The following is a 22,720-nucleotide window of genomic DNA, read 5'->3' as shown; positions in this document are numbered from 1 at the left end:
AATCAAGTGTTAGGCTGGGTCGTGTTGAGCGATTAAGTGATTAACAAGGTCAAGGAAATTCTATTGCCTTTGTTGAGTGAATCTCAGGTCATCTATCCCCCTTCTCTTCAAGATCCTTGGTTTTTACTGCATCAAGTTTTTCTCTTTCTCAAATCAAGCGTTAGGCTTGGTCGTGTGAGAGAATCCACGATTAGTAACGTCGAGCGAGCTCTGTTGTCCTTGCTTGAGCGATTCTCGGGTTCTATCCCCGTTTCCCTAAGATACTGCATCAAGTAGCATCAGAGCAGGTTTTCCGCTGCGTATGAAGGTCATGGGTGAGATTTTACATCCGTTGGAATATCAAGTGGTTGAAGAGACTAACTCAGTCGATTGAAATTACCCGCCAATTTATGATAAGTACGTTGATGATGATGAAGAAGTCAATGAGAACTTTGTTGATTGGAGTTCTACACCAATCCTTGACGAGCAAAATTGTCATTACAAGTATGCGGTTAAGGTGGCTAATCAAGAGTGTTGTAGCCAGCTTGAGGTCACTTGTTCTTCATATTAGGATTCGACCCCTATCATAGTAATTGGATTGATACACCTAATCACCATTTATTCCTTAATTTGTCCCACCAAGGCATGTGCATGATATATTGCATAATTTAGGTTTTACAAAAGTCAACCAATGTTCATTAGCTCCATGATCCTGGCCAATTGTTTATTCAATCATACGTTAGGAAAAATTACTTGCCTAGTAAGTAACTTTCCTTTTGTATGATCCGTGACACAATACTTGACAAGCCAATATAATCTTACATTATCCCACTTTGGGTGTCAAGTGATTTTAATTCAATTGCAACAAGAATCATGGTGATCGCTGAGCTAACGTCACATTAGTTTTCCTCATGGAACAATCACCACTGAAGTTGAGCACAGAACTATGGAAACTCAGAGTGCATATCTTTCTGCACTTTTGTTCCATAATTACATGTATGCTTGGTTTCAGTAAATGATTGCAGATAATGCCAAGGTGTATGGGTCTGATTAGCAAAATACCAGTTTAAGTTTTAAGCATAAGCTTTTATCTCACTTGAATTTGTCTACAATGGTTACTCGTATGAAACATAACAAAGCATCATGGCAGTTTATTTAATTGAAATGAGTTTAATAGTCAAGCAAGAAATGATCAAACTTTTACTCCCCCTCATTTGCAGAGTCAAAAGTCTCATAAACTCCCATTCCATGAACATGCTTCTTGAAGACTCCCACTGGTAGAGCTTTTGTCATGGGATCGGCCAGCATGTTGTATGTGCCAATGTGTTCAATGTCAACTGTCATCTTTCTCACTTCATCTCTGACTTTCAAATATTGCATGTCCATGAGCCGGCAATCCAATGATCTTTTGTTGTTCTTTGAGAAAAACACAGCTGCTTTGTTGTCACAAAACAGTTTCAAGGATCTGTTACTTGTATCAACCACCATCAAAAGGTTCACATATCCTTGATGAATTGGTTTTTTAGTTTCAACGCAATGTCTGACATCTTCAATATGTGTTCCCTCACACTCCCATTACCATCGAATTTCATAGAGGTGAGTTTGGTGAATTGGCTTCCAGTCCAGCCTTATCAGACAATTTGAACTTATCTCCAATGGTGGTCAATAGTTCTTTGGCCTTGTCAGACTTTGGTATTCCAACAGTTTCATTTATTGCGTTCCTCATAATTGCCATTGCCATCTTGTTAGCTTTGTGCCACTTTGCATGCTTGCTTTTGGCTATATATACACACACACACTAAGGGGAAAGTTCAACCATATATGGTACATGCATAAAGTTTGACGCCTAGATAGAAGAGCTTGCACATTCGAACTGCAGAAAGCCAATTTTACGAACACGCCAACCAGAAGAGAGACAAACTTCATGTGATTACAAGCTCTATGGTTCCGTAAGTATCTTCGTTAGTTCAAGTGTCTTCTCAGCAACACATCCTGAACTAACCAACGAGGTTATCCAGACCTGATCGGACCTAACAGGCTCGTCGTCATCATTCCTATGCCAGGTCCAAAAGGCATGGGTTGAATTCACTATATTCAGCTCACCATGACCAAAACTTGCTTCCCGGAAAACTGACCACTCGGGTGGTGAGTTTTTATACCTGCCAATTTGTGAGGAATTGGAACAAACAGTTAGTAACCAGTGCCAATGAGACACATATTTGCCGACTACTAGTAGCTGTCATAGAGACAATATAAAATTCAAATGTCCAGAACTCATCCCATGCAAACCGATTTCAGGATTGTTTTTTTCCAAGCACATGAGAGTTGAACAAACATTCTATTTTCCTACATTGCAAATTTGAAAATCTTTTGAGCACAGAGACATACTTGTGAGCCAAGCCTTCTTTGTTTCCGCCATCACCAATGGTTATGTGGACAGCACCGCATGTATCTGATTTTCCATTGTTCACGCGTTTCTGTCAAACAAGACATCATGGATTAAAATTGAGTGCTCTATATTTACTACAGAAATATGTGCCAATTTAGTATAGCTTTACCGTTCGTTCATAAGCATGAACATGACCAGCAAATACTATATCCGCACTGGCAGCATAAAGCAATGGCTCCATTGCTGCCATCATGCTGTCCCCTTCACCTTGATGAGCCTTGTTACTATTGTACCAGGGAACATGAAAGAGCACGAGCAGCCAAGGTGTCTTCTGTCGGTCAACCTTTGAAAGATCAGCCTGTTTCACCAGAATGCCATAAAATCACCGTTGCATGTGTAGCTGAACGACTACTTTATTTTATAAAAAGACTGACACAAGAGAGGCAGTGAAAGAAGAAAATAGCTCCAAACGCAAGAGAGATAAAAGAAAATAACTCCAATAGTACATCTAAATTGGAAGTGATTGTAATAATTCTTGAAACCCATGCCTCGTAGCTATATTCAAATATGGACCCCTCATTGTTCAAGGCCTGAACAACACCCCAACGAGATTTATGTTAATAAATTTCCTTTTTATATGTTTCTAATCCCTCAGATGAGGCTCCAAAGATTTTCTGACCCTCCCCAACTTGTGTACCAACTTATTTTGTGATGGATTGTTAGAACAGGTTCACTTACTTATTGTGCATATACACGTATATTACTACTCACTAGGGACCAACACCACCACCACCACATCCATGACACTCAATGGGTGCCCAATGCCCATCCCTTCTACTCAGGATTGAAATTTCCATGTTTCTGACGAGGAAATACATAAAGACATATGGAAGGCATGTCATGTGCACCCATTATCTAGAAAATCAGACAAAACTATTAGCCTCCAACAGCATAGTAGGACTTATGTGAATATCTAAACTATGACCTATAACAGAAACACATACAAGAGATGGCACATACCATAAACATTTACAAGATCCAAGAAGCTACTGATAAAGAGTAAGAATGAATATTACTAATATACTGTGCATTATTTAATGTAGCAGAAAAAATCTGTTCCTTCTGATAGGAGAAGAGAAATTTGACTCACCTTCAGCCACCTGTATTGATCTGAATACTCATCATTATCAGTATATGAACCGAGCATGATAGCATGGACACCTGCAACTTCGAAGGAATAGTAAAGATTTGAACTTGATCCACTTTCTTCATACGGCATTTTCCACCTGGAATTATAGGATTGAAACCCATCCTTTAACAATGGTATATTTTCCTTTTCATGGTTCCCTTGGGTACCATCCATGGCCTTGCACTTGCAAGTGGCTGCACCAGCTCACCAAATGTATCCCAACGAGACTGAATGTAATCAGCATATGAAAGGTCTCCGGGAAGCAGATGCACATCATATTTGCACTCGTCAATGTGGTCTAGCGTTGACTTCGTCCATCCAGTTTGTCCAAGATCTCCAGCCACAGCAAAAGTAATCGGAAATTGAGCTGGAGGGGTCTTGAACTGAAACTCAGGAGCTTGGCCTCCACATTGGTAGAAGTAAACAGTGTCATGTTCAAGAGGCCCACTGACAGTATGGTGTATCTTTCCTGAGCTATAGAGCATGTAAGTATAAGAGGTGCTTTTTCCTTGAGCTACAGAACTGTATTTCCCAGATGATGTTCCATATTCAACAACTGAAGGAGCAGATTTATCATCAGTGACCCACGTCACCCGCATGTGCTTGTCTCCTGCAAAAGAGATGTGCACCTGCAATAGGCCATTTTGCAGAAAACGATATATTTAGGGTATGCTTAATATTAATAAACCCTAAAGAATGTTACGGAATTGGGAGTCAATAAAGATAAAATATCAGACAAAGACCTAATTTGTACAAATTACTTGCCCCGAATGCAAATTAACATAGGTTATGTCACTATCAATGATAATAATGTCACCAAGCAATCATAACATCCAAGAACTCCAAGTTTAATACAGTGAGTAGGAATTAACATAACAATTATACTTTAGCAATAAACTGCACTTGTTTTTCGGTTTAGCACAGAATGCATGCATCCGATTAATTGGCCAGAAATCTTTTCATATGAAGTATGTTTGTTTCTCCCATATCCAGCCATGAGGGCTCATGAATTAAGATCATAAATGGCCAGATCCTTGAGACGAAATCATTAGGCTTAATTGACTAGAGGCATTAGCAAGCATGACCCTAGGCAAAGGCATCAGAATTGGCTGAATATGGGGATGTAGAGGTTATATGGTGCTGGTTAAAGTAGCCGTAGGAACAAAATGTGCTGTGCAGCTCAGGGCGCAACACAAAATGATTCGGTCATAGGTTCAGTACCTAGTGTTTGAATGAAAAATAACAGAAAAATCGAGTGGACAATGGTCAGTCGAATGATTGATCAGATGGAGATAGGTTGCTTTGGTCAGAATGAGTTTGATTCTTATTGGGACTCGATTTCGCCTACGGTTGAACATGACAGTTTGGAATAAGACCTGTTAATCTTAAACTACCACAAAACTCACAACAACAAACAAAAACTAGCATTACACTCAGCAAACCAACACAATGACCCCTCTCGAGTTCGATAAATTTCCAACCATGCTATGTTAATCTGACACAAACGGGCTCTACACATCGTTTAAATAGCAACAAAATTTCACAAATTTTTTCTTTTTCTGCAATTCAATCAATTAACTAAGCATAAACTAGTAATAATCAAGTTACTAAACAACAACAACAACAACAACAAAGCCTTTTCCCACTAAGTGGGGTCGACTATATGAATCCTAGAACGCCATTGCGCTCGGTTTTGTGTCATGTCCTCCGTTAGATCCAAGTACTCTAAGTCTTTTCTTAGAGTCTCTTCCAAAGTTTTCCTAGGTCTTCCTCTACCCCTTCGGCCCTGAACCTTTGTCCCGTAGTCACATCTTCGAACCGGAGCGTCAGTAGGTCTTCTTTGCACATGTCCAAATCACCTGAACCGATTTTTTCTCATCTTTCCTTCAATTTCGGCTACTCCTACTTTACCTCGGATATCCTCATTCCCAATCTTATCCTTTCTCGTGTGCCCACACATCCCACGAAGCATCCTCATCTCCGCTACACCCATTTTGTGTACGTGTTGATGCTTCACCGCCCAACATTCTGTGCCATACAACATCGATGGCCTTATTGCCGTCCTATAAAATTTTCCCTTGAGCTTCAGTAGCCTACGACGGTCACACAACACGCCGGATGCACTCTTACACTTCATCCATCTAGCTTGTATTCTATGGTTGAGATCTCCATCTAATTCTCCGTTCTCTTGCAAGATAAATCCTAGGTAGCGAAAACGGTCGCTTTTTGTGATCTTCGCTAGATTGCTCCGGTCATTAGTGTGGATAAGTATATAAATGGATAGAGATAGGAAAGCAAACACAAGATGTACGTGGTTCACCCAGATTGGCTACGTCCACGGAATAGAGGAGTTCTCATTAATTGTGAAGGGTTTACACAAGTACATAGGTTCAAGCTCTCCTTTAGTGAGTACAAGTGAATGATTTAGTACAAATGACATTAGGAAATATTGTGGGAGAATGATCTCGTAATCACGAAACTTCTAAGTATCGGAGTGTGGTATCGTCTTGACTTGCCTTATCTATCTCATAGGTAGATGTGGCATCTTCTCTGGAAGTACTCTTCCTCCATCTAGGGATGGTATCTTTAACTGGTGGAGATGCACAAGGTAATGTATCAATTTTACTTGAAGCTTACTTGTAGTTTCAGGCTTGGTCAAGCGTGATACAAACCATGTAGTAGGAGTCCCCCAAGTCGCCGAGCTAGGGGATCTGCTGAAAGAGGTGATAGACAAGGTAAGCAATCAGAGCTTCGGCTGATTGTTCACATTCTCCCTATCTTGCAGGCAGCATGAAGGATAAAGAGAAGAAAAATGAGAATAGATGATATGGGATACTTTTGCTTTTGAAGAAGTAACTTTCCACAGGCTTATTCTTGAACTGAGCTGGAGGGTTTTCTGGTTTCCTCCAGAGTATAAGGCCGACTGAAGAATTTGAGGGTCAAAACAAGTCCATCAAATCTAGAGTACGTTTGACCCTGCTGATATGGGATACTTTTGCTTTTGACAGAGTAGTGGATGTATCGGCACGTGTGCTGTCCATCAAATCTAGAGTACGTTTGACCCTGCTGATATGGGATACTTTTGCTTTTGACAGAGTAGTGGATGTATCAGCATGTGTGCTGTTACGCTTGTCTCCACATGCTTCCTTGTATCTTTCTCACTTGGCGTATCTGTTCCTCAGGCAGATGCGGTATCTTCCCTGGAAGCATAAGATGTTGAAGATGAGTACTCGAGAGCAATGCCAGGTAAGTAATCAGGTAAGGGGTTCTAGGCAGTCAGTTCCTGGCTGGAAGCTTGATTCCAAGTGCTGACTGATTGCTCTCTTTCTCCTTATCTTGCAGGTAAGAACAAGGCCAAAGGAAAAGACAGGGAAAAAGCATGATATGAGATACTCTTGCTTTTAACCCTGATGATATGAGATATTCTTGCTCTAGTATAGCTTATTTGCAGAGGTATTATCGGGGGGAAAGAAAGCTGAATATTTTGAAAGGCTTCGTTGGGAATGCCCTCTCAAATATGAGGAAGGGTTGAGCATTTTTGCAGGTTTGCCTGTCCGTTGGGGATGGAGGTCGACATATATAGGAGTCTCCCTAACAACAAGTAGTAATGCTATTCCTTTACCCTGCTTGGTCATAGCACGGTAGTGGGAGCTGTCAGCTTCACATGTTTTAACTCTGTCAGAGCACTTTGAAAAAGTGGTCTATGGTATCTGGAAAGCTGATGTTGCGTGTGAAGATTACAGACAAGCTTTATCCAAGGAGATCCGGCTCTTGAAGTTGGGAAAGTGGTGCCTCTTCGGTTTTCGAACAAGCAATCCTATCGAGGATCTGGCTCTCGAGATTCGGAGAACGATACCTCTTCGATTTTTGAGAAAGCAATCATGCTGGGGGTCTGGCTCTCAAGATTCGGAGAGCGGTGTCTCTTCGATTTTTGAGAAAGTAATCATGTTGGGAGTCTGGCTCTCGAGATTCGGAGGGCGGTGCCTCTTCGATTTTGGAGCAAGCAATCTTGTTGGGAGTGTTTTCTCGAATATGAGTAAAGGTTGGGCATGTGTTGCTAATCTACCTTGCCACGAAGCACAGAGGTTAACACACAGGGACTTTCCAATTATCCAGCAATGGTACTGTTCCTTTACCCTCTCTTCGATTTTTGAGAAAGTAGTCATGTTGGGAGTCTGGCTCTCGAGATTCGAAGGACGATGCCTCTTCGATTTTGGAGCAAGCAATCTTGTTGGGAGTGTTTTCTCGAATGTGAGTAAAGGTTGGGCATGTTTGCTAGTCTACCTTGCCACGGAGCACAGAGGTTGACACACAAGGACTTTCCAATTATCCAGCAGTGGTACTGTTCCTTTACCCTTGTGGGTAATAATATGGTAGCTAGACCTTCAAAATTTATGTGTCTAAACTTTGTTAATGCTGTTTCTTTGCTATTCTTTTACCCTTCTTGGTCAGAGCAATGTGGTGGGAGCTGCAAGCTTCACGTGTCTCAACTTTGGCAGAGAACTTTGGCAAAGTTATCTGTGGTACCCATGAGCTACTGTTGCGTGTGGGAAGTGGACGATTGAACAGTAAGATTCATGTGCTTTCTACTTCACCAGAAGTCTTCGACTGAATGCCCATAATTTCCGCAAAGCTGAGTGTGCGTGTGACAGGTGCTGACAAGGCTGGAAAAGTAGGTGCCTCTTCGATTTCTGAGATCGGCCCTCGTGGTCTCTAAGCAGCCCAGCTTTTGAGAAAGCAAGTGCCTCTTCGATTTCTGAGATCGGCCTTCGTGGTCTTTGAGCAGCCCAGTTTTTGAGAAAGCAAACGCCTCTTCGATTTCTGAGATCGACCATCGTGGTCTCTGAGCAGCCCAACTTTTGAGAAAGCAAACGCCTCTTCGATTTCTGAGCAGACGCCTCTTCGATTTCTGAAGCTCCGTCGAGTGCAGATTTTTATAGGGGCTGACATTAAGTTCCAAAGCACACTTGAATCTCCACCAGTAGAAGCTCCATTCTTGCACTTCTAAGATCTTGATTTGTCCGACCTCTTATCTCTTCAACACCTTTGAAAATGTCTGGCCCCTCCGACCGTCGTTTTGACTTGAACCTTGTTGAAGAGGCAGCCCCGCCTTCTCCAGACAACATATGGCGCCCATCATTCGTCTCCCCTACTGGTCCTCTTACCGTTGGGGATTTCGTGATGAAGAATGATATGACCGCTGAGGTGGTGGCCAGGAACCTTCTCACTCCCAAAGATAACAGACTACTTTCCAAACGGTCTGATGAGTTAGCTGTTAAGGATTCTCTGGCTCTCAGTGTTCAGTGTGTAGGTTCTGTGTCTAATATGGCCCAACGCCTATTTGCTCGAACTCGCCAAGTTGAATCATTAGCGGCTGAAGTGATGAGTCTCAAACAGGAGATTAGAGGGCTCAAGCATGAGAATAAACAGTTGCACCGGCTCGCACATGACTATGCTACAAACATGAAGATGAAGCTTGACCAGATGAAGGAATCTGATGGTCAGGTTTTACTTGATCATAAGAGATTTATGAGTTTGTTCCAAAGGCATTTATTGCCTTTGTCTTCTGGGGCTGTACCGCGTAATGAAGCTCCAAATGATCAACCTCTGATGCCTCCTCCATCTAAGGTTTTGTCCAGTACTGAGGCTCCGAATGATCCCCCTCCGGTGCCTTTTCTTTCTGGGGCTCTACCGACTGCTGAGACTTCTCCTAAGCAACCTTTGTGAAGGCTCCCTCTTGTTTGTTTATTTTGACTCATGTATATGTACATATTTGTAACTTATCGGGGATATCAAAAAATAAGCTTTCCTTCATTTCAACGTATTGTGTTAAATACACCAAAGCCTTCTTCGCTAAGTTCTTTGAATTTTCTTTTGTTGAAGCTTGTATGTTGAAGCTTTGTGAGTGGAGCATGTAGGTTGAGGTAGTGTTCCCTTAATTTCCCGAGTGAGGAAAACTTCTCGGTTGGAGACTTGGAAAATCCAAGTCACTGAGTAGGATCGGCTATATGAATCTTAAAACGCCATTGTGCTCGGTCCTGTGTCATGTCCTTCGTTAGATCCAAGTACTCTAAGTCTTTTCTTAGAGTCTCTTCCAGTTTTCCTAGGTCTTCCTCTACCCCTTCGGCCCTGAACCTCTGTCCTATAGTCGCATCTTCTAATCGGAGCGTCAGTAGGCCTTCTTTGCACATGTCCAAACATTATAACCGATTTTCTCTCATCTTTCCTTCAATTTCGGCTACTCCTACTTTACCCCGGATATCCTCATTCCTAATCTTATCCTTTCTCGTGTGCCCACACATCCAACGAAGCATCCTCATCTCCGCTACACCCATTTTGTGTACGTGTTGATGCTTCACCGCCCAACATTCTGTGTCATACAGCATCGCCGGCCTTATTGCCGTCCTATAAAATTTCCCTTGAGCTTCAATGGCATACGATGGTCACACAACACGCCGGATGCACTCTTCCACTTCATCCATCCAGCTTGTATTCTATGGTTGAGATCTCCATCTAATTCTCCGTTCTTTTGCAAGATAGATCCTAGGTAACGAAAACGGTCGCTCTTTGGTATTTCTTGATCTTCGATCCTCACCCCTAACTCGTTTTGGCCTCCATTTGCACTGAACTTGCACTCCATATATTCTGTCTTTGATCGGTTTAGGCGAAGACCTTTAGATTCCAACACTTCTCTCCAAAGGTTAAGCTTTGCATTTACCCCTTCCTGAGTTTCATCTATCAACACTATATCGTCCGCGAAAAGCATACACCAAGGAATATCATCTTGAATATGTCCTGTTAACTCATCCATTACCAACGCAAAAAGGTAAGGACTTAAGGATGAGCCTTGATGTAATCCTACAGTTATGGGAAAGCTTTCGGTTTGTCATTCATGAGTTCTTACGGCAGTCTTTGCTCCTTCATACATATCCTTTATAGCTTGGATATATGCTACTCGTACTCCTTTCTTCTCTAAAATCCTCCAAAGAATGTCTCTTGGGACCCTATCATACGCTTTTTCCAAATCTATAAAGACCATGTGTAAATCCTTTTTCTCATCTCTATATCTTTCCATCAATCTTCGTAAGAGATAGATTGCCTCCATGGTTGAGCGCCCTGGCATGAACCCGAATTGGTTGTCCGAAACCCGTGTCTCTTGCCTCAATCTATGCTCAATGACTCTCTCCCAAAGCTTCATTGTATGACTCATTAGCTTAATACCCTTATAGTTCATGCAATTTTGTACGTCGCCCTTATTCTTGTAGATAGGCACCAAAGTGCTCGTTCGCCACTCATTTGGCATCTTCTTCGTTTTCAAAATCCTATTGAAAAGGTCAGTGAGCCATGTTATACCTGTCTCTCCCAAAACTTTCCACACTTCGATTGGTATATCATCTGGGCCTACTGCTTTTCTATGCTTCATCTTCTTCAAAGCTACAACCACTTCTTCCTTCCGGATTCGACGATAAAAAGAGTAGTTTATACACTCTTTTGAGTTACTCAACTCCCCTAAAGAAGCACTCCTTTCATGTCCTTCATTGAAAAGATTATGAAAATAACCTCTCCATCTGTCTTTAACCGCGTTCTCTGTAGCAAAAACCTTTCCATCCTCATCCTTGATGCACCTCACTTGGTTTAGGTCCCTTGTCTTCTTTTCCCTTGCTCTAGCTAGTTTATAGATATCCAACTCTCCTTCTTTGGTATCTAGTCGTTTATACATATCGTCGTAAGCCGCTAACTTAGCTTCTCTGACAGCTTTCTTCGCCTCTTGCTTCGCTTTTCTGTACCTTTCACCATTTTCATCGGTCCTATCCTTGTATAAAGCTTTACAACATTCCTTCTTAGCCTTCACCTTTGTTTGTACCTCCTCATTCCACCACTAAGATTCCTTTTGGTGTGGGGCAAAGCCCTTGGACTCTCCTAATACCTCTTTTGCTACTTTTCGGATACAACTAGCCATGGAATCCCACATTTGGCTAGCTTCCCCCTCTCTATCCCACACACACTAGGTGATTACTTTCTCTTTGAAAATGACTTGTTTTTCTTCTTTTAGATTCCACCGTCTAGTCCTTGGGCACTTCCAAGTCTTGTTCTTTTGTCTCACTCTTTTGATATGTACATCCATCACCAACAAGCGATGTTGATTAGCCACGCTCTCTCCTGGTATAACTTTGCAATCCTTACAAGTTATACGATCCCCTTTCCTCATTAGAAGAAAATCTATTTATGTTTTTGACGACCCACTCTTGTAGGTGATCACATGTTCTTCTCTCTTCTTAAAGAAAGTGTTGGCTAAGAAGAGATCATATGTCATTGCAAAATCCAAGATAGCTTCCCCATCCTCGTTTCTCTCCCCAAAACCATGGCCACCATGAAAACCTCCATAGTTGCCTGTCTCCCTGCCCACGTGTCCATTTAAATATCCTCCTATAAATAACTTCTCCGTCTGAACAATTCCTTGCACCAAGTCTCCAAGTTCTTCCCAAAATTTCTCCTTCGAACTCGTATCCAACCCTACTTGAGGTGCGTACGCACTAATCACATTGATAAGTTCTTGTCCTATTACAATCTTGATTGCCATGATTCTATCTCCTACCCTCTTGACATCTACAACATCTTGTGTCAAGGTCTTGTCCACGATGATGCCAACACCGTTTCTCGTTCTATTTGTGCCCGAATACCAAAGTTTAAACCCTGAGTTTCCTAGATCCTTTGCCTTACGACCAACAGAAAAAGTTTCCGGCTTTCGATAGAAAATCTAGTTGGGATCCAATTTTTTATCCCCAGAAACTCTTGACATTCCCAGAAAGTGAAAGAGACGGAGCAGCGAGAAGATGAGAAGGCGAGGATGAACTCACCTGCTGGGGAAGCGAATATGGTTTTCGACTGCATGGGAAATGGAGGGCCTTGCGAGGCGGCGGTCGGACGTATTCTTGGGCGGCGATGACGGTGGCGGAGATTAAGAAGAGGACCGTGATTATCAGCTTTGGGTCCATTGATTCCTGCTTTGCCTGCAATCATTTTTGGTGGGAATTGGTGTTGGATATCCCTTTCGTGTGTCACCGTGTTCTTTTTGGATTGTCGTTGTGGAATGACCAAACTACCCATGTCCCTTTCGTTAACTTCTATTTCTAATTTTCTAGGGAAAATTGTTGTTTGTATATTTTATTTTTCACACTTCAAAAAAGCGGCATGGCCGCTACGACGAGGCCGGGCGCCCGATTTGAGCATATAAAATTGGTGAAGCCTTTACGGGACGGTTAGGCCATTTGCAACCGATGACTAGTTAGAGGGTTCGTTTTAGTTATTTGGCTCTCCAAGATCCTTCAAGATATTAATTTTTTAATGAATAGTACATGACCATATTTTCCTCCGTCTTCAATTGAGGGCCAGAATGCTCGTTTTAGCCTTGTCACAAAAAATCGTCTCTAACCGAAGGCTAGAAGGCCATAAGGCCAAACATAATTTATTATTTAAAAACTACAACTTAAAATAAAATGAAACAAATTTTGTGAAATAGAAGTTATAGGAAAAAATGGAATTTTAAAAAAATATGAAACAAATTTTGTAAAATAAAAGTTATAGGAAAAAATAGAAGTTATATGAAAAATTTTGTAAATAAAAAATAATAATAAAACTGTAAAAAAAAAATAGCCGTTGCATTTGAATTATTTCTTAAGAAATGCTGTCGGTTATAACCGACAGGAATACATTTATATTATTTAGTATAAATGTATTACTGTCGGTTCTAACCAACATTAATACATTTATATTAAGTAATAGAATGTATTTTTGTCGGCTATAATCGACAAAAATAACAAAACATTAAAAAAAAAATGGCCAGCCCCGGGCTAACTGGTTGGCTGCATGCAGCCAGCCCTCCAGCCCTCCAGCCCTCTCCGATTCTGTGGGGCCCTCCCAGATTCCAGAGCCCTCTGGCCTAGCCCTCGGTTGGAGACGGTTTTCGGGCTATTTTCGGCCCTCTAACCCTCTGGACCCTTCGGTTGGAGATGGCATTTGGCAGTCGTCTAGGCGAGTCTAAAAGAATATAAAAGGCTGTTTAGTAAATTACTTATTTATATAACTTTAGCAATCAACCAAAAATTCATGAAATTATTATTTTAACAATTACAAGTGAACGGGTTAAAATCATGAAATTTGGTCTCCTAGCTTACCCATTTTGTTTTATCTATCAATCAATTATAATTAGGGATGGGCAACGGTTATGGCGAATATGTAACCGCGGTTATTTACCTATAACCGTTTATATTCATACCCGCATAACTATTTACTCGTCCGTTAATTGCTTAAACGGTTATACCCATACTCATAACCATTTATAAACGGTTAACCATACCCATAACCGCATACCCATTTAACCGTAACCGTTTAATACATGTTTACCCATTTACCCTTTTTAACCCGTTTGTCTTTTTTTTTTTTTACCATCACCCATTTTTTCACCCTTCTACATGTTTTTTAATAACTTGAAAATTAAATTTTTTTTGATAATTAAACACCGTTATAGGCACATTTATCATACATTTCATTATTTTAATTTTTTAAATCCTTATATCATTCCAATAATTTAATTTTTTAAATCCTTATATCATTCCAATAATTGAAATAAGGGAACTTTAACGAAAAGCACCCGGTACTGTTCACTTTAACGAAAAACCACATTTTTACACTAAAAAGTCAATCCTGATACTATTCACTCTACCCTTTATTTTGTCCTTATCATTAAAACTCAAAGTTTTCAAACCCTTTTCATTAGTTTTCCTTTGAAATAATTGCCGGCAAAGACACAACGGCGTGCACTCTTACGTGGGTTATTTATATGCTATGCAAGCACCCTCATATGCAAGAAAAGGTTGCAACGAAAGTTCGAGAAGTAGCAAATTTGAAAGATGATTCAAGCATCGTTGAACTTGCAGATAGTCTTAATGAAGATGCCCTTAATAAAATGCAATATCTCTTAGCAGCTTTGACTGAGACACAGAGGCTCTACCCTGCAATTCCACTGGTAATTTGACTAACATCTTAACTAAATCTAATGCATGCATACTGCAAGGGAAATGATTTCAGTGCGCTCCTGTTTAGTTTTTCTCACTTAAATTTCGTTTGATTTATTCAATTGAAGGATATAAATACTCCACGGATTATCGTTTATTACTTTTTAATTAATTAAAATACCGCTATATAAACCACACTATAGTCAACAACATTGATCTAAGTTTTGTCCGATAGAAAACATGGTTTGTGTTAATTTTACATATATAAAATAAATGGGTAAACAGTTACCCATTTATAACAGCGGTTAATACCCATAACTACCAATTTAAATTTCACGGGTAAACGGTTATACCCATAACCGTTTATTTATCCAAACGGTTACCCAATAAACGGTTACCCATAACCGTAACCGTGAATTTTAAATGGACGGGTAACCGCGGGTATTTTGCCCATCCCTAATTATAATACCTTAATTTAGGGAATTGTTATTGACACTTCAAAAATCTTATTTTACACTCCTCACAAGTGTATTTTACTTTCTAAATATAAAAAGTTTGGAGTACAATATGAGAATTTTGGAGTGTCAATAACAATTCATATAATTTATATATCCTTCTATTTTGTATTTATGTTTCTAAATATATATATATATATATATATATATATATATATATATATATATATTTTAACACACATATTTCACCATTTAGATAATAACACATGATATATCATCCTATATATGGGTCACATCAAAAAATCTCTCCATCAAATGCAAGATGGAGCTTGGATTCGGTATCACATTTATTATCATATATAAGAACATGACCCTCATTAAATTAAAGAGAAACTAAAGAAAAGAGTTTTAAAATTAAAAATTTTAATCAAAAGTATTTTAATAACTTTATTTAATGTTAAGATAGAAAGAACAAATGTCACATTCTACGCATCACACGCCACACGCACAGTAACGCGCATGCTTTTACACATACTGACATGCACGCTTTCTTTCTATCTCATCATGCACGCGGCTTTTTTTTTTTCTTTCCCACTGTCAGACTTATGTCTCTCTTTTGTCACCTCTCTCCCTCTCTCTCTCACTCCTCTTATCCTTTTCACCCATGCCAACCTCTCTCCATCCTCTAGCCTTTTAACCCGATTCTCTATTCTTTTTTCATTTTGATGTAGGACAATATTTGGATGAATTTTTATGAAGAAAAGTAAAGAAATTGGCAGGAAAGGACTCATGAAAGAAAAACTTCACTCAAATATCAAATATGGCTTTAAAAGAAGAAGAAGAATATTTGGTTGATATTTTTGGGTTGCTTGAGAATGGACCTAGGGAAGACAAGAACACAGATTTAGTATCTGATCTTCGTTTTGGCTCATGACACGTTTTTGAAAAGAGCACGACGTCTTAATTCAAACACACTGCTTTGCTATGATATATGGTGATTTTAGCCATCCGAAACCGTTTAGGGACCTTCAAAACCGCATTTTAAATTGCAGGCATTAATTACCAAATGCCATCATCAGTTGCAGCTGCCTTTTCTTTTGCTTTCCATGGTTCTGTTTTCACAGATCTCATGATTTCATCAAATTAGTTATGCATTTGTAATGTTACAGTTGAGTAGCATAGACATAAATGTTAATTTAGAACTTAATGGTATTTAAGCAGGGAATAATAATGAATAATGTTTTAAAAGGTGAAGGTAAAGCCAAGACATTTTATGCATAGTTTTGCTTAGGCAATAGTCTCAAGGTATGAGGCAATACCCTCACAGTACCTAAAATTATTATTGTAGTTAATATATATAAAATATAATACTTTGTAAAACAATCAAGCAACCATACCAAGCAAGCAAATATTTGACATATTATTACTTCTCTAATTCACATTACATAGTCATAATAAACTAATAAAAACGTCAGAAACATAAAATTAGCATGAATTTTATAAAAACCTGCCCAAAATGGTGGATGGGCTGTTTAAAAAAAAAAAAAAAAAATTCAAACGCCCACGTCACCTAGCTGCCTAAGGCGATAGCCTAGGCATTTAGGTTAGTCTCCCGCCAGGCAAAGGCGTTTCCTTCATAGCCCTGCCCCCAAAAACTGCCTAGGCAATGCTTAAAACTAGTTTTTTTAAAACACTGATAATGAATAAGAATGCTCAACTGATCCCATGGCATGGTCTCCCTAGACACCTTTTCCGGCAAAGTGCCTAAAAGCTGGGCTGGAAACCAAAATCTTCTCTGAAAAATTGTGCCAAATTGGGCTTGAGTTGCCCCTCGTATAATCATTCTGGATGTGTCTGGCGGGTTAGACATTAGGCTGATTTTGTGAGAGAAGTATCCTTTCAGCTATATTTTTAAAGAAAACTAATGAAAATGATTTTAAAACTTTGAGTTTTAATCAACAGGACAAAAATGTGTTGTAAGTGAATAGTACCATAAGTGACTTTTTAGAGTAAAAATATCATTTTTCGTTAAAATGAACAGTACTGGGAGTGTTTCATTAAAATTCCCATATTTTTATGTACTCAGTAAGAACAATTGAAGGCACATATATGAACTTCTAGTTTATATAGGCTTACTTCAAGAATTAGCATACAAGTCGTTTTATTTTATTTGGTCATGAACAAGCTCATCGAGGGTACTTGCGGAGGTATGGTGTGTATTTATGTAGCTTTGTTCTAGGTTGTCATAGAAACAGAAAGAAAGAATGAAAGTGGTGAGCCAGTTTGGGTTCCAGACATATTACATAGGACAGTAAAGATGATTCAATTATGCAGAAACATTTTCTTAACTGGTGTTTACAATGCACTAGCAATCAAATGCATTTGCATGTTTATGCTTTTTACTCTGACAACCTTTGTATATTCTGGTTCAGGGTTCTTGTGTGAAAATGGGAGTGTTGTGAAATCACTGTGATCAAAGTGATAGAACCAAGAAATCGCAGAAAACTTCTGTAATGCAAAGCTTGAAAGCTTACATAAACTAGGGAGAATTCTTATTAAATGAAAAACAACTAACATGGCTATTAAATAGCCTTACACTTGAACTGAAAGAAAGAGCAACTGCCCACGATTTTACAGGTCCTATAATCGTGGTAAAGACTACGTCAAAACAGAAAAATACATGTTTGTCCCTCAAGTATAGGGATTATTGGACTCCTACATGATTACAGACATTCAGTTTACTCCTGGAAACTTGCAAACACCCAGCGAATCTCACATCTTCAGAAACACATCAACCTTCAGAATGTGTAGTTGTTAGATACATGAGGCTTCCCACAATCGGTTTATAAACAGTGCTATTAACTTTGACTCATCCTTCATCCTTTGTGAGTTTAAAACCATGAACCACATGATTGAGTACTGAGTTACATTGATCCATGTTGAATCTCTCCAAGACCTCTTGAGCATACTTTCGTTGATTGATAAAGATCCCATTAGAACCTTGTCTTACTTCAATACCAAGGAAATATCTCATTTTTCCAAGGTTAATCATGTTGAACTCAACCATCATAGACTTCTTAAATTATTTAAACATTGTTTCATCATTGCCAGTAAAAATGAGATCATCGATATAAAGACACACTATCAAAATTGTTTAAACCTTGTATTACCTTCTTCCGCTGTCTTAATGAATAAGGTATGCTCATAAGGGCACTTGTTGAATCTCTCCTTGATGAAATATGACTTTATACGACTATACCAAGCTCAGGGGGCTTGTTTAAGTCCATATAAAGCCTTTTTGAGTCGATACACCTTTGACTCATGCCCTTTATGTTCATATCCAGGTGGTTGATCAACAAACACCTCTTTATTGATCTCTCCATGCAGAACTGTGGACTTGACATCAAGTTTGTAGATCACCCAATTCTTTTAAGCAGCAAGGGAAATGATAATTCGAATAATGTCTAGACGAGCCACTGGTGCAAATACCTCTGCATAATCGATCCCATATTGTTGACAGTAACCCTTAGCAACTAGTCGTGCCTTGTACTTGTCAATTTCCCCATTCTCATTGAGCTTTGTTTTAAACACCCACTTCACTCTAATGGTTTCCCTCTTGGTGGTAGCTCCATTAATTCCCACATTGTTCTTCTCGATGGATTGTATCTCTTGATCCCTAGGTTGTCTCAATTTTTCAGACTTCACAACAACTTTAAAGGTCATGGGATCTGGATGAATTAATAATGCCAAGTGAGCCATGCTAGCACTCTCCTCATCAGATAGGCCCTGACCTGTTTCATAATCTCTCATCCAAATTGGTGATCTTTGAGTTCGTCCCATACGAGGTGAGATCTCATCACTTTGAATGTCTTCTTCAACCAATGAGCCACCATGATCAGATTCGGACTCAGTCTCTCCCACAACTTCATCAGTTCTAGACTCGGGGTCACTTTCCTCCTTTAGTGTGCTATTTTCTTCATCAGTATCCCACTCGAGATATGCCACTATAGCTTCTTTGTGACTGTCATCCCAACTCCATTATTGATCATTTTCAAACACAACATCTCAGCTTATAATTATTTTCTGTAGAACAGGATCAAACAATTGATAAGTCTTAGATTCGTCACTTACCCCAAGTAATATGCACTTACAACTCTTGGCATCGAGCTTCACCCTTATGTTGTTAGGTACGTGAACATGAGTAATGCAACCAAAAATCCTAAAATGATCCACAGATGGTTTGTGTCCATTCCAAGCCTCCTCAGGTGTCTTGTTTTTCACGGCAAGGGTAGGGTATTGATTCAACACATGCACTATCCAATTTACTGCTTCATACTAGAAAGTTTTGGGAATTTGTTTTGCTAATAACATGCTTTGCACCATGTTCATGATGGTGCGATTTTTCCTTTCTGTAACACCGTTCTGTTGGGGAGTATAGGCTACAATTAGTTTGCCTATGAATCCCATTCTCAAGGCAGAAATTTGTGAACTCATGCGAGGTGAACTCTCCTCCTCGATGTGTCCTTAGACTTCTTATAAATACCCCATTTTCTTTTTTCTACCTGTGCTTTGTAGGATTTGAATGTACCAAATGCTTTTAACTTCTCTACTAAAAAATAGACCCATGTTTTTTTGTTGAAATCATCTATAAAGGGGATGAGATACCTTGTTCCAAGTAGGGTTAATTGGTCTGCATATGTCAGCATGCACTAACTAAAGTACCTTGGAGGCTCTCCATAAGCTTTCTTTGGGAAATGGATCTCGATGTTGTCTTCCTACCAAGCAATCTTCACACACCATTTAAGAGGCTGTGAACTGATGCAATCCTTCCACCATTTGCTTCTGTTGAAGCACTTTAAGCCCATTCCAACTGAGATGCCCATAACGACAGTGCCAAAATTGTGCTTGATCTGTGGTGAGGGAGGAAAAACACTTTTGTTCTTTTGGTGGATAGTGAACCAACACTGCAAACATTCCATTATGACTCATCTTGGTCTCCATGATTAAACCTTTCTCAGAGTGAAAGATCTTGCACCTTCTATGTTGGCTGAGTACTGTAAGTCCTTTCTCTTGCAACTGACTAATGCTTAACAAATTATTTTTCAAATTTGGCATATAGAAAACACCTGTGATCACATGTATAATGCCATTCACCTCCATTCGCACATTTCCCTTGCCTTGCACAGTCAAACTCGAATTGTTTCCCAACTTCACTGATTCTTTGAAACTGCTATCAAGCTCACAAAACATATCTTTCTTGCCACACATATGATTGTTGCACCCAGAGTCAAGAAACCATATGTTCTCCATTGTTGCCTCCTTGAACTCCACAAGTGCCATCAACATCATCTCTTTATTTGTTTCCACATAGTTTACTTTCTCTTCTTTAGGTTTCGTAGGACACTCCTACTGAAAGTGCCCTAGTTCATGGCAGTTATAGCATTCTAGGGTTGACTTGTCGAACCCTAGCCTACCATGTCCTCTTCCTTTTCCTCGATAAGTTCCTCAACCTCGTTCTCCTTGCTGGACTCCATGAGTGACTTGGAGTGCTTGTTCATCCACCACATGTCAACTTATCCTTTTTTTGTGTACCAAAAGGCTACTCTAGAGTTCGTCTATAGATAGCGTGTCCAGATCATTAGATTCCTCAATCGAACAGACAACTCGTATTTCGAAGTCATGGACATCAAAATTTTCTCGATGATCACCACATCATCCATCTTTTCCCCGTGAGTTCTCATCTTGTTGGCTATGACAAGTGTTCTCCCAAAATAGTCATTGACTATTTCCCCATTCTTCATGTGTAGCGCCTCGATCTCCTTACGAAGAGCATGTAGTTGAGCATGTTTTACATGTGCAGTTCCTTGATATTTCTATTTCAAAGAGTCCCATATATCATTTGCAGTATCCTTTTTCAGAATGGTCTCTAATATTGATCGATCTATGGCTTGGAACAAAAATTTCTTGGCCTTCAAATCCTTTAACTTCAGTTCATCTAAAGTCTTCTTCTGCGTTTCATTGGAATCTGATCCCCCTGCTGCAGCAGTGATCCCAATCTCTACCAAGTTCCAATACTCTTTGGAACGAAAAAAGTTCTCCATTAGCATACTCCAATGGTTGTAATGTCCATCAAACCTTGGAATGGCTGGTTGCACGAAACTATTCTCAAACACCATGTCTTTGTTTCTTCACTCTAGCACCTAGGTTGTAAGATTTTGATCAGGCCCAACAACGAGGCTCTGATACCAGATGTTAGAACCAAGAAATCACTTTTAACTTCTGTAATGCAAAGCTTGAAAGCTTACATAAACGAGGGAGAATTCTTATTCAATGAAAAACAACTAACATGGCTATCAAATAGGCTTCCACTTGAACTGAAAGAAAGAGCAACTGCCCACGATTTTACAGGTCATATAATCATGGTAAAGACTACGTCAAAATAGAAAAATACATGCTTGTCCCTTAAGTATAGGGATTATTGGACTCCTATGTGATTAACAACACTAAAAACTAGGAACCCTAGTAATAAACCCTATCAGTAATGGCTAGAAATCCCAACAACTTCAACACGAAAATAGGTTGCACTGCTGAAGCGAATCCCTCTTGGAGATGGTAATAAATACCGTTCTCCATCTTTTTTTTCCCTTTCCTATCATATTTCGCAATGTTTTATTGAGATCAATGGTATTGGGAAATTGATCAAGTTTTGATGGCATCTGCTAGTGTTTAGACTTTTCCAGGACACGGGTACCAGTTATATTTTTGTTTACCAGGTCAGGTTGAATGCTGATGAGTCGATATTATACCATATATTTTACGCTATGCTTAGTATTAATTTATTGGTTTTTTGTGAGAATTTTGATATTTTGAATTATATTTCCAATGTAGGACATTCGACTTCTTCTAGAGAAAAAAGTGATCAAACAGACAAATTTTGGAGTGATTTCCAATTTAAGAATGTTCGTGAGTCTCTAAGCTTGATAGTGTCAAAGTTTCATATTGTCTTACCAAGCTGTTTGATCGTGGTGAAGAAAAGAAGGCCCAACAAAACAGTAAAATTTCTAGAAATAATTAGAATTTCTAAATTAAAATTTAGAACTTGATGCGTGGCCCTCATTTTTTATTGTATTTTTCTTTCATTTCCTTCCGACAACATCATACAACCTTTAAGATTTTCTTTATTTTTTATTATATTGTTCTTTCTGCTTCACGTGGGCACCAACAACTTTCACTCATCCTTTTATTTTTTATATTCTTTCCTCTCTTCCCACTTTCTCCAAGCATATATATACGGGTGGACAAAGGTAAAGATACCTTGTAGAGACTCGTGATTCTGAGAGAATATTGAAGGTAGAGAGAGAGGGAAATTGTAGAGAGAAAGTAATTGAAGTTGTGTATTTTCCATATATCCAAATGAATGAGTACACATGTATAAATACATTACAATATTGGCTGAGTCACCATAAAAACTAACAAACTCTAACAGATTCTATGAGTTAACAATCCTGTCTTAACAGCTAAGCAAAGATTTAATATGGTGGACCTTTTTTATCCTTAACACACCCCCTTAAGCTAAAGTTAGGTGATCTAATTGCAAGCTTGTAAGTCAAATCTGCAAACCTATCAGCAAGTAAGGATTTGGTGAAGATATCTGCAACCTGATGTAAAGAAGCAACATGGTGCACAATGTCAT

The 22,720-nt window shown here is 39.3% G+C and overlaps 1 pseudogene; it reads right to left on the bottom strand.

Annotated features, from left to right (window-relative positions):
* Positions 1–1,101: 1,101 nt before the first annotated feature.
* On the bottom strand, positions 1,102–12,571 carry LOC126615760 (purple acid phosphatase 18-like; annotated as a pseudogene).
* Positions 12,572–22,720: the final 10,149 nt, after the last annotated feature.

The sequence above is a fragment of the Malus sylvestris genome, chromosome 3 (assembly GCF_916048215.2).
Source record: "Malus sylvestris chromosome 3, drMalSylv7.2, whole genome shotgun sequence".
NCBI lineage: Eukaryota > Viridiplantae > Streptophyta > Magnoliopsida > Rosales > Rosaceae > Malus > Malus sylvestris.
Note: the sequence above shows the minus strand (reverse complement) of the source record. Positions and strands in the feature narration are given on the sequence as shown.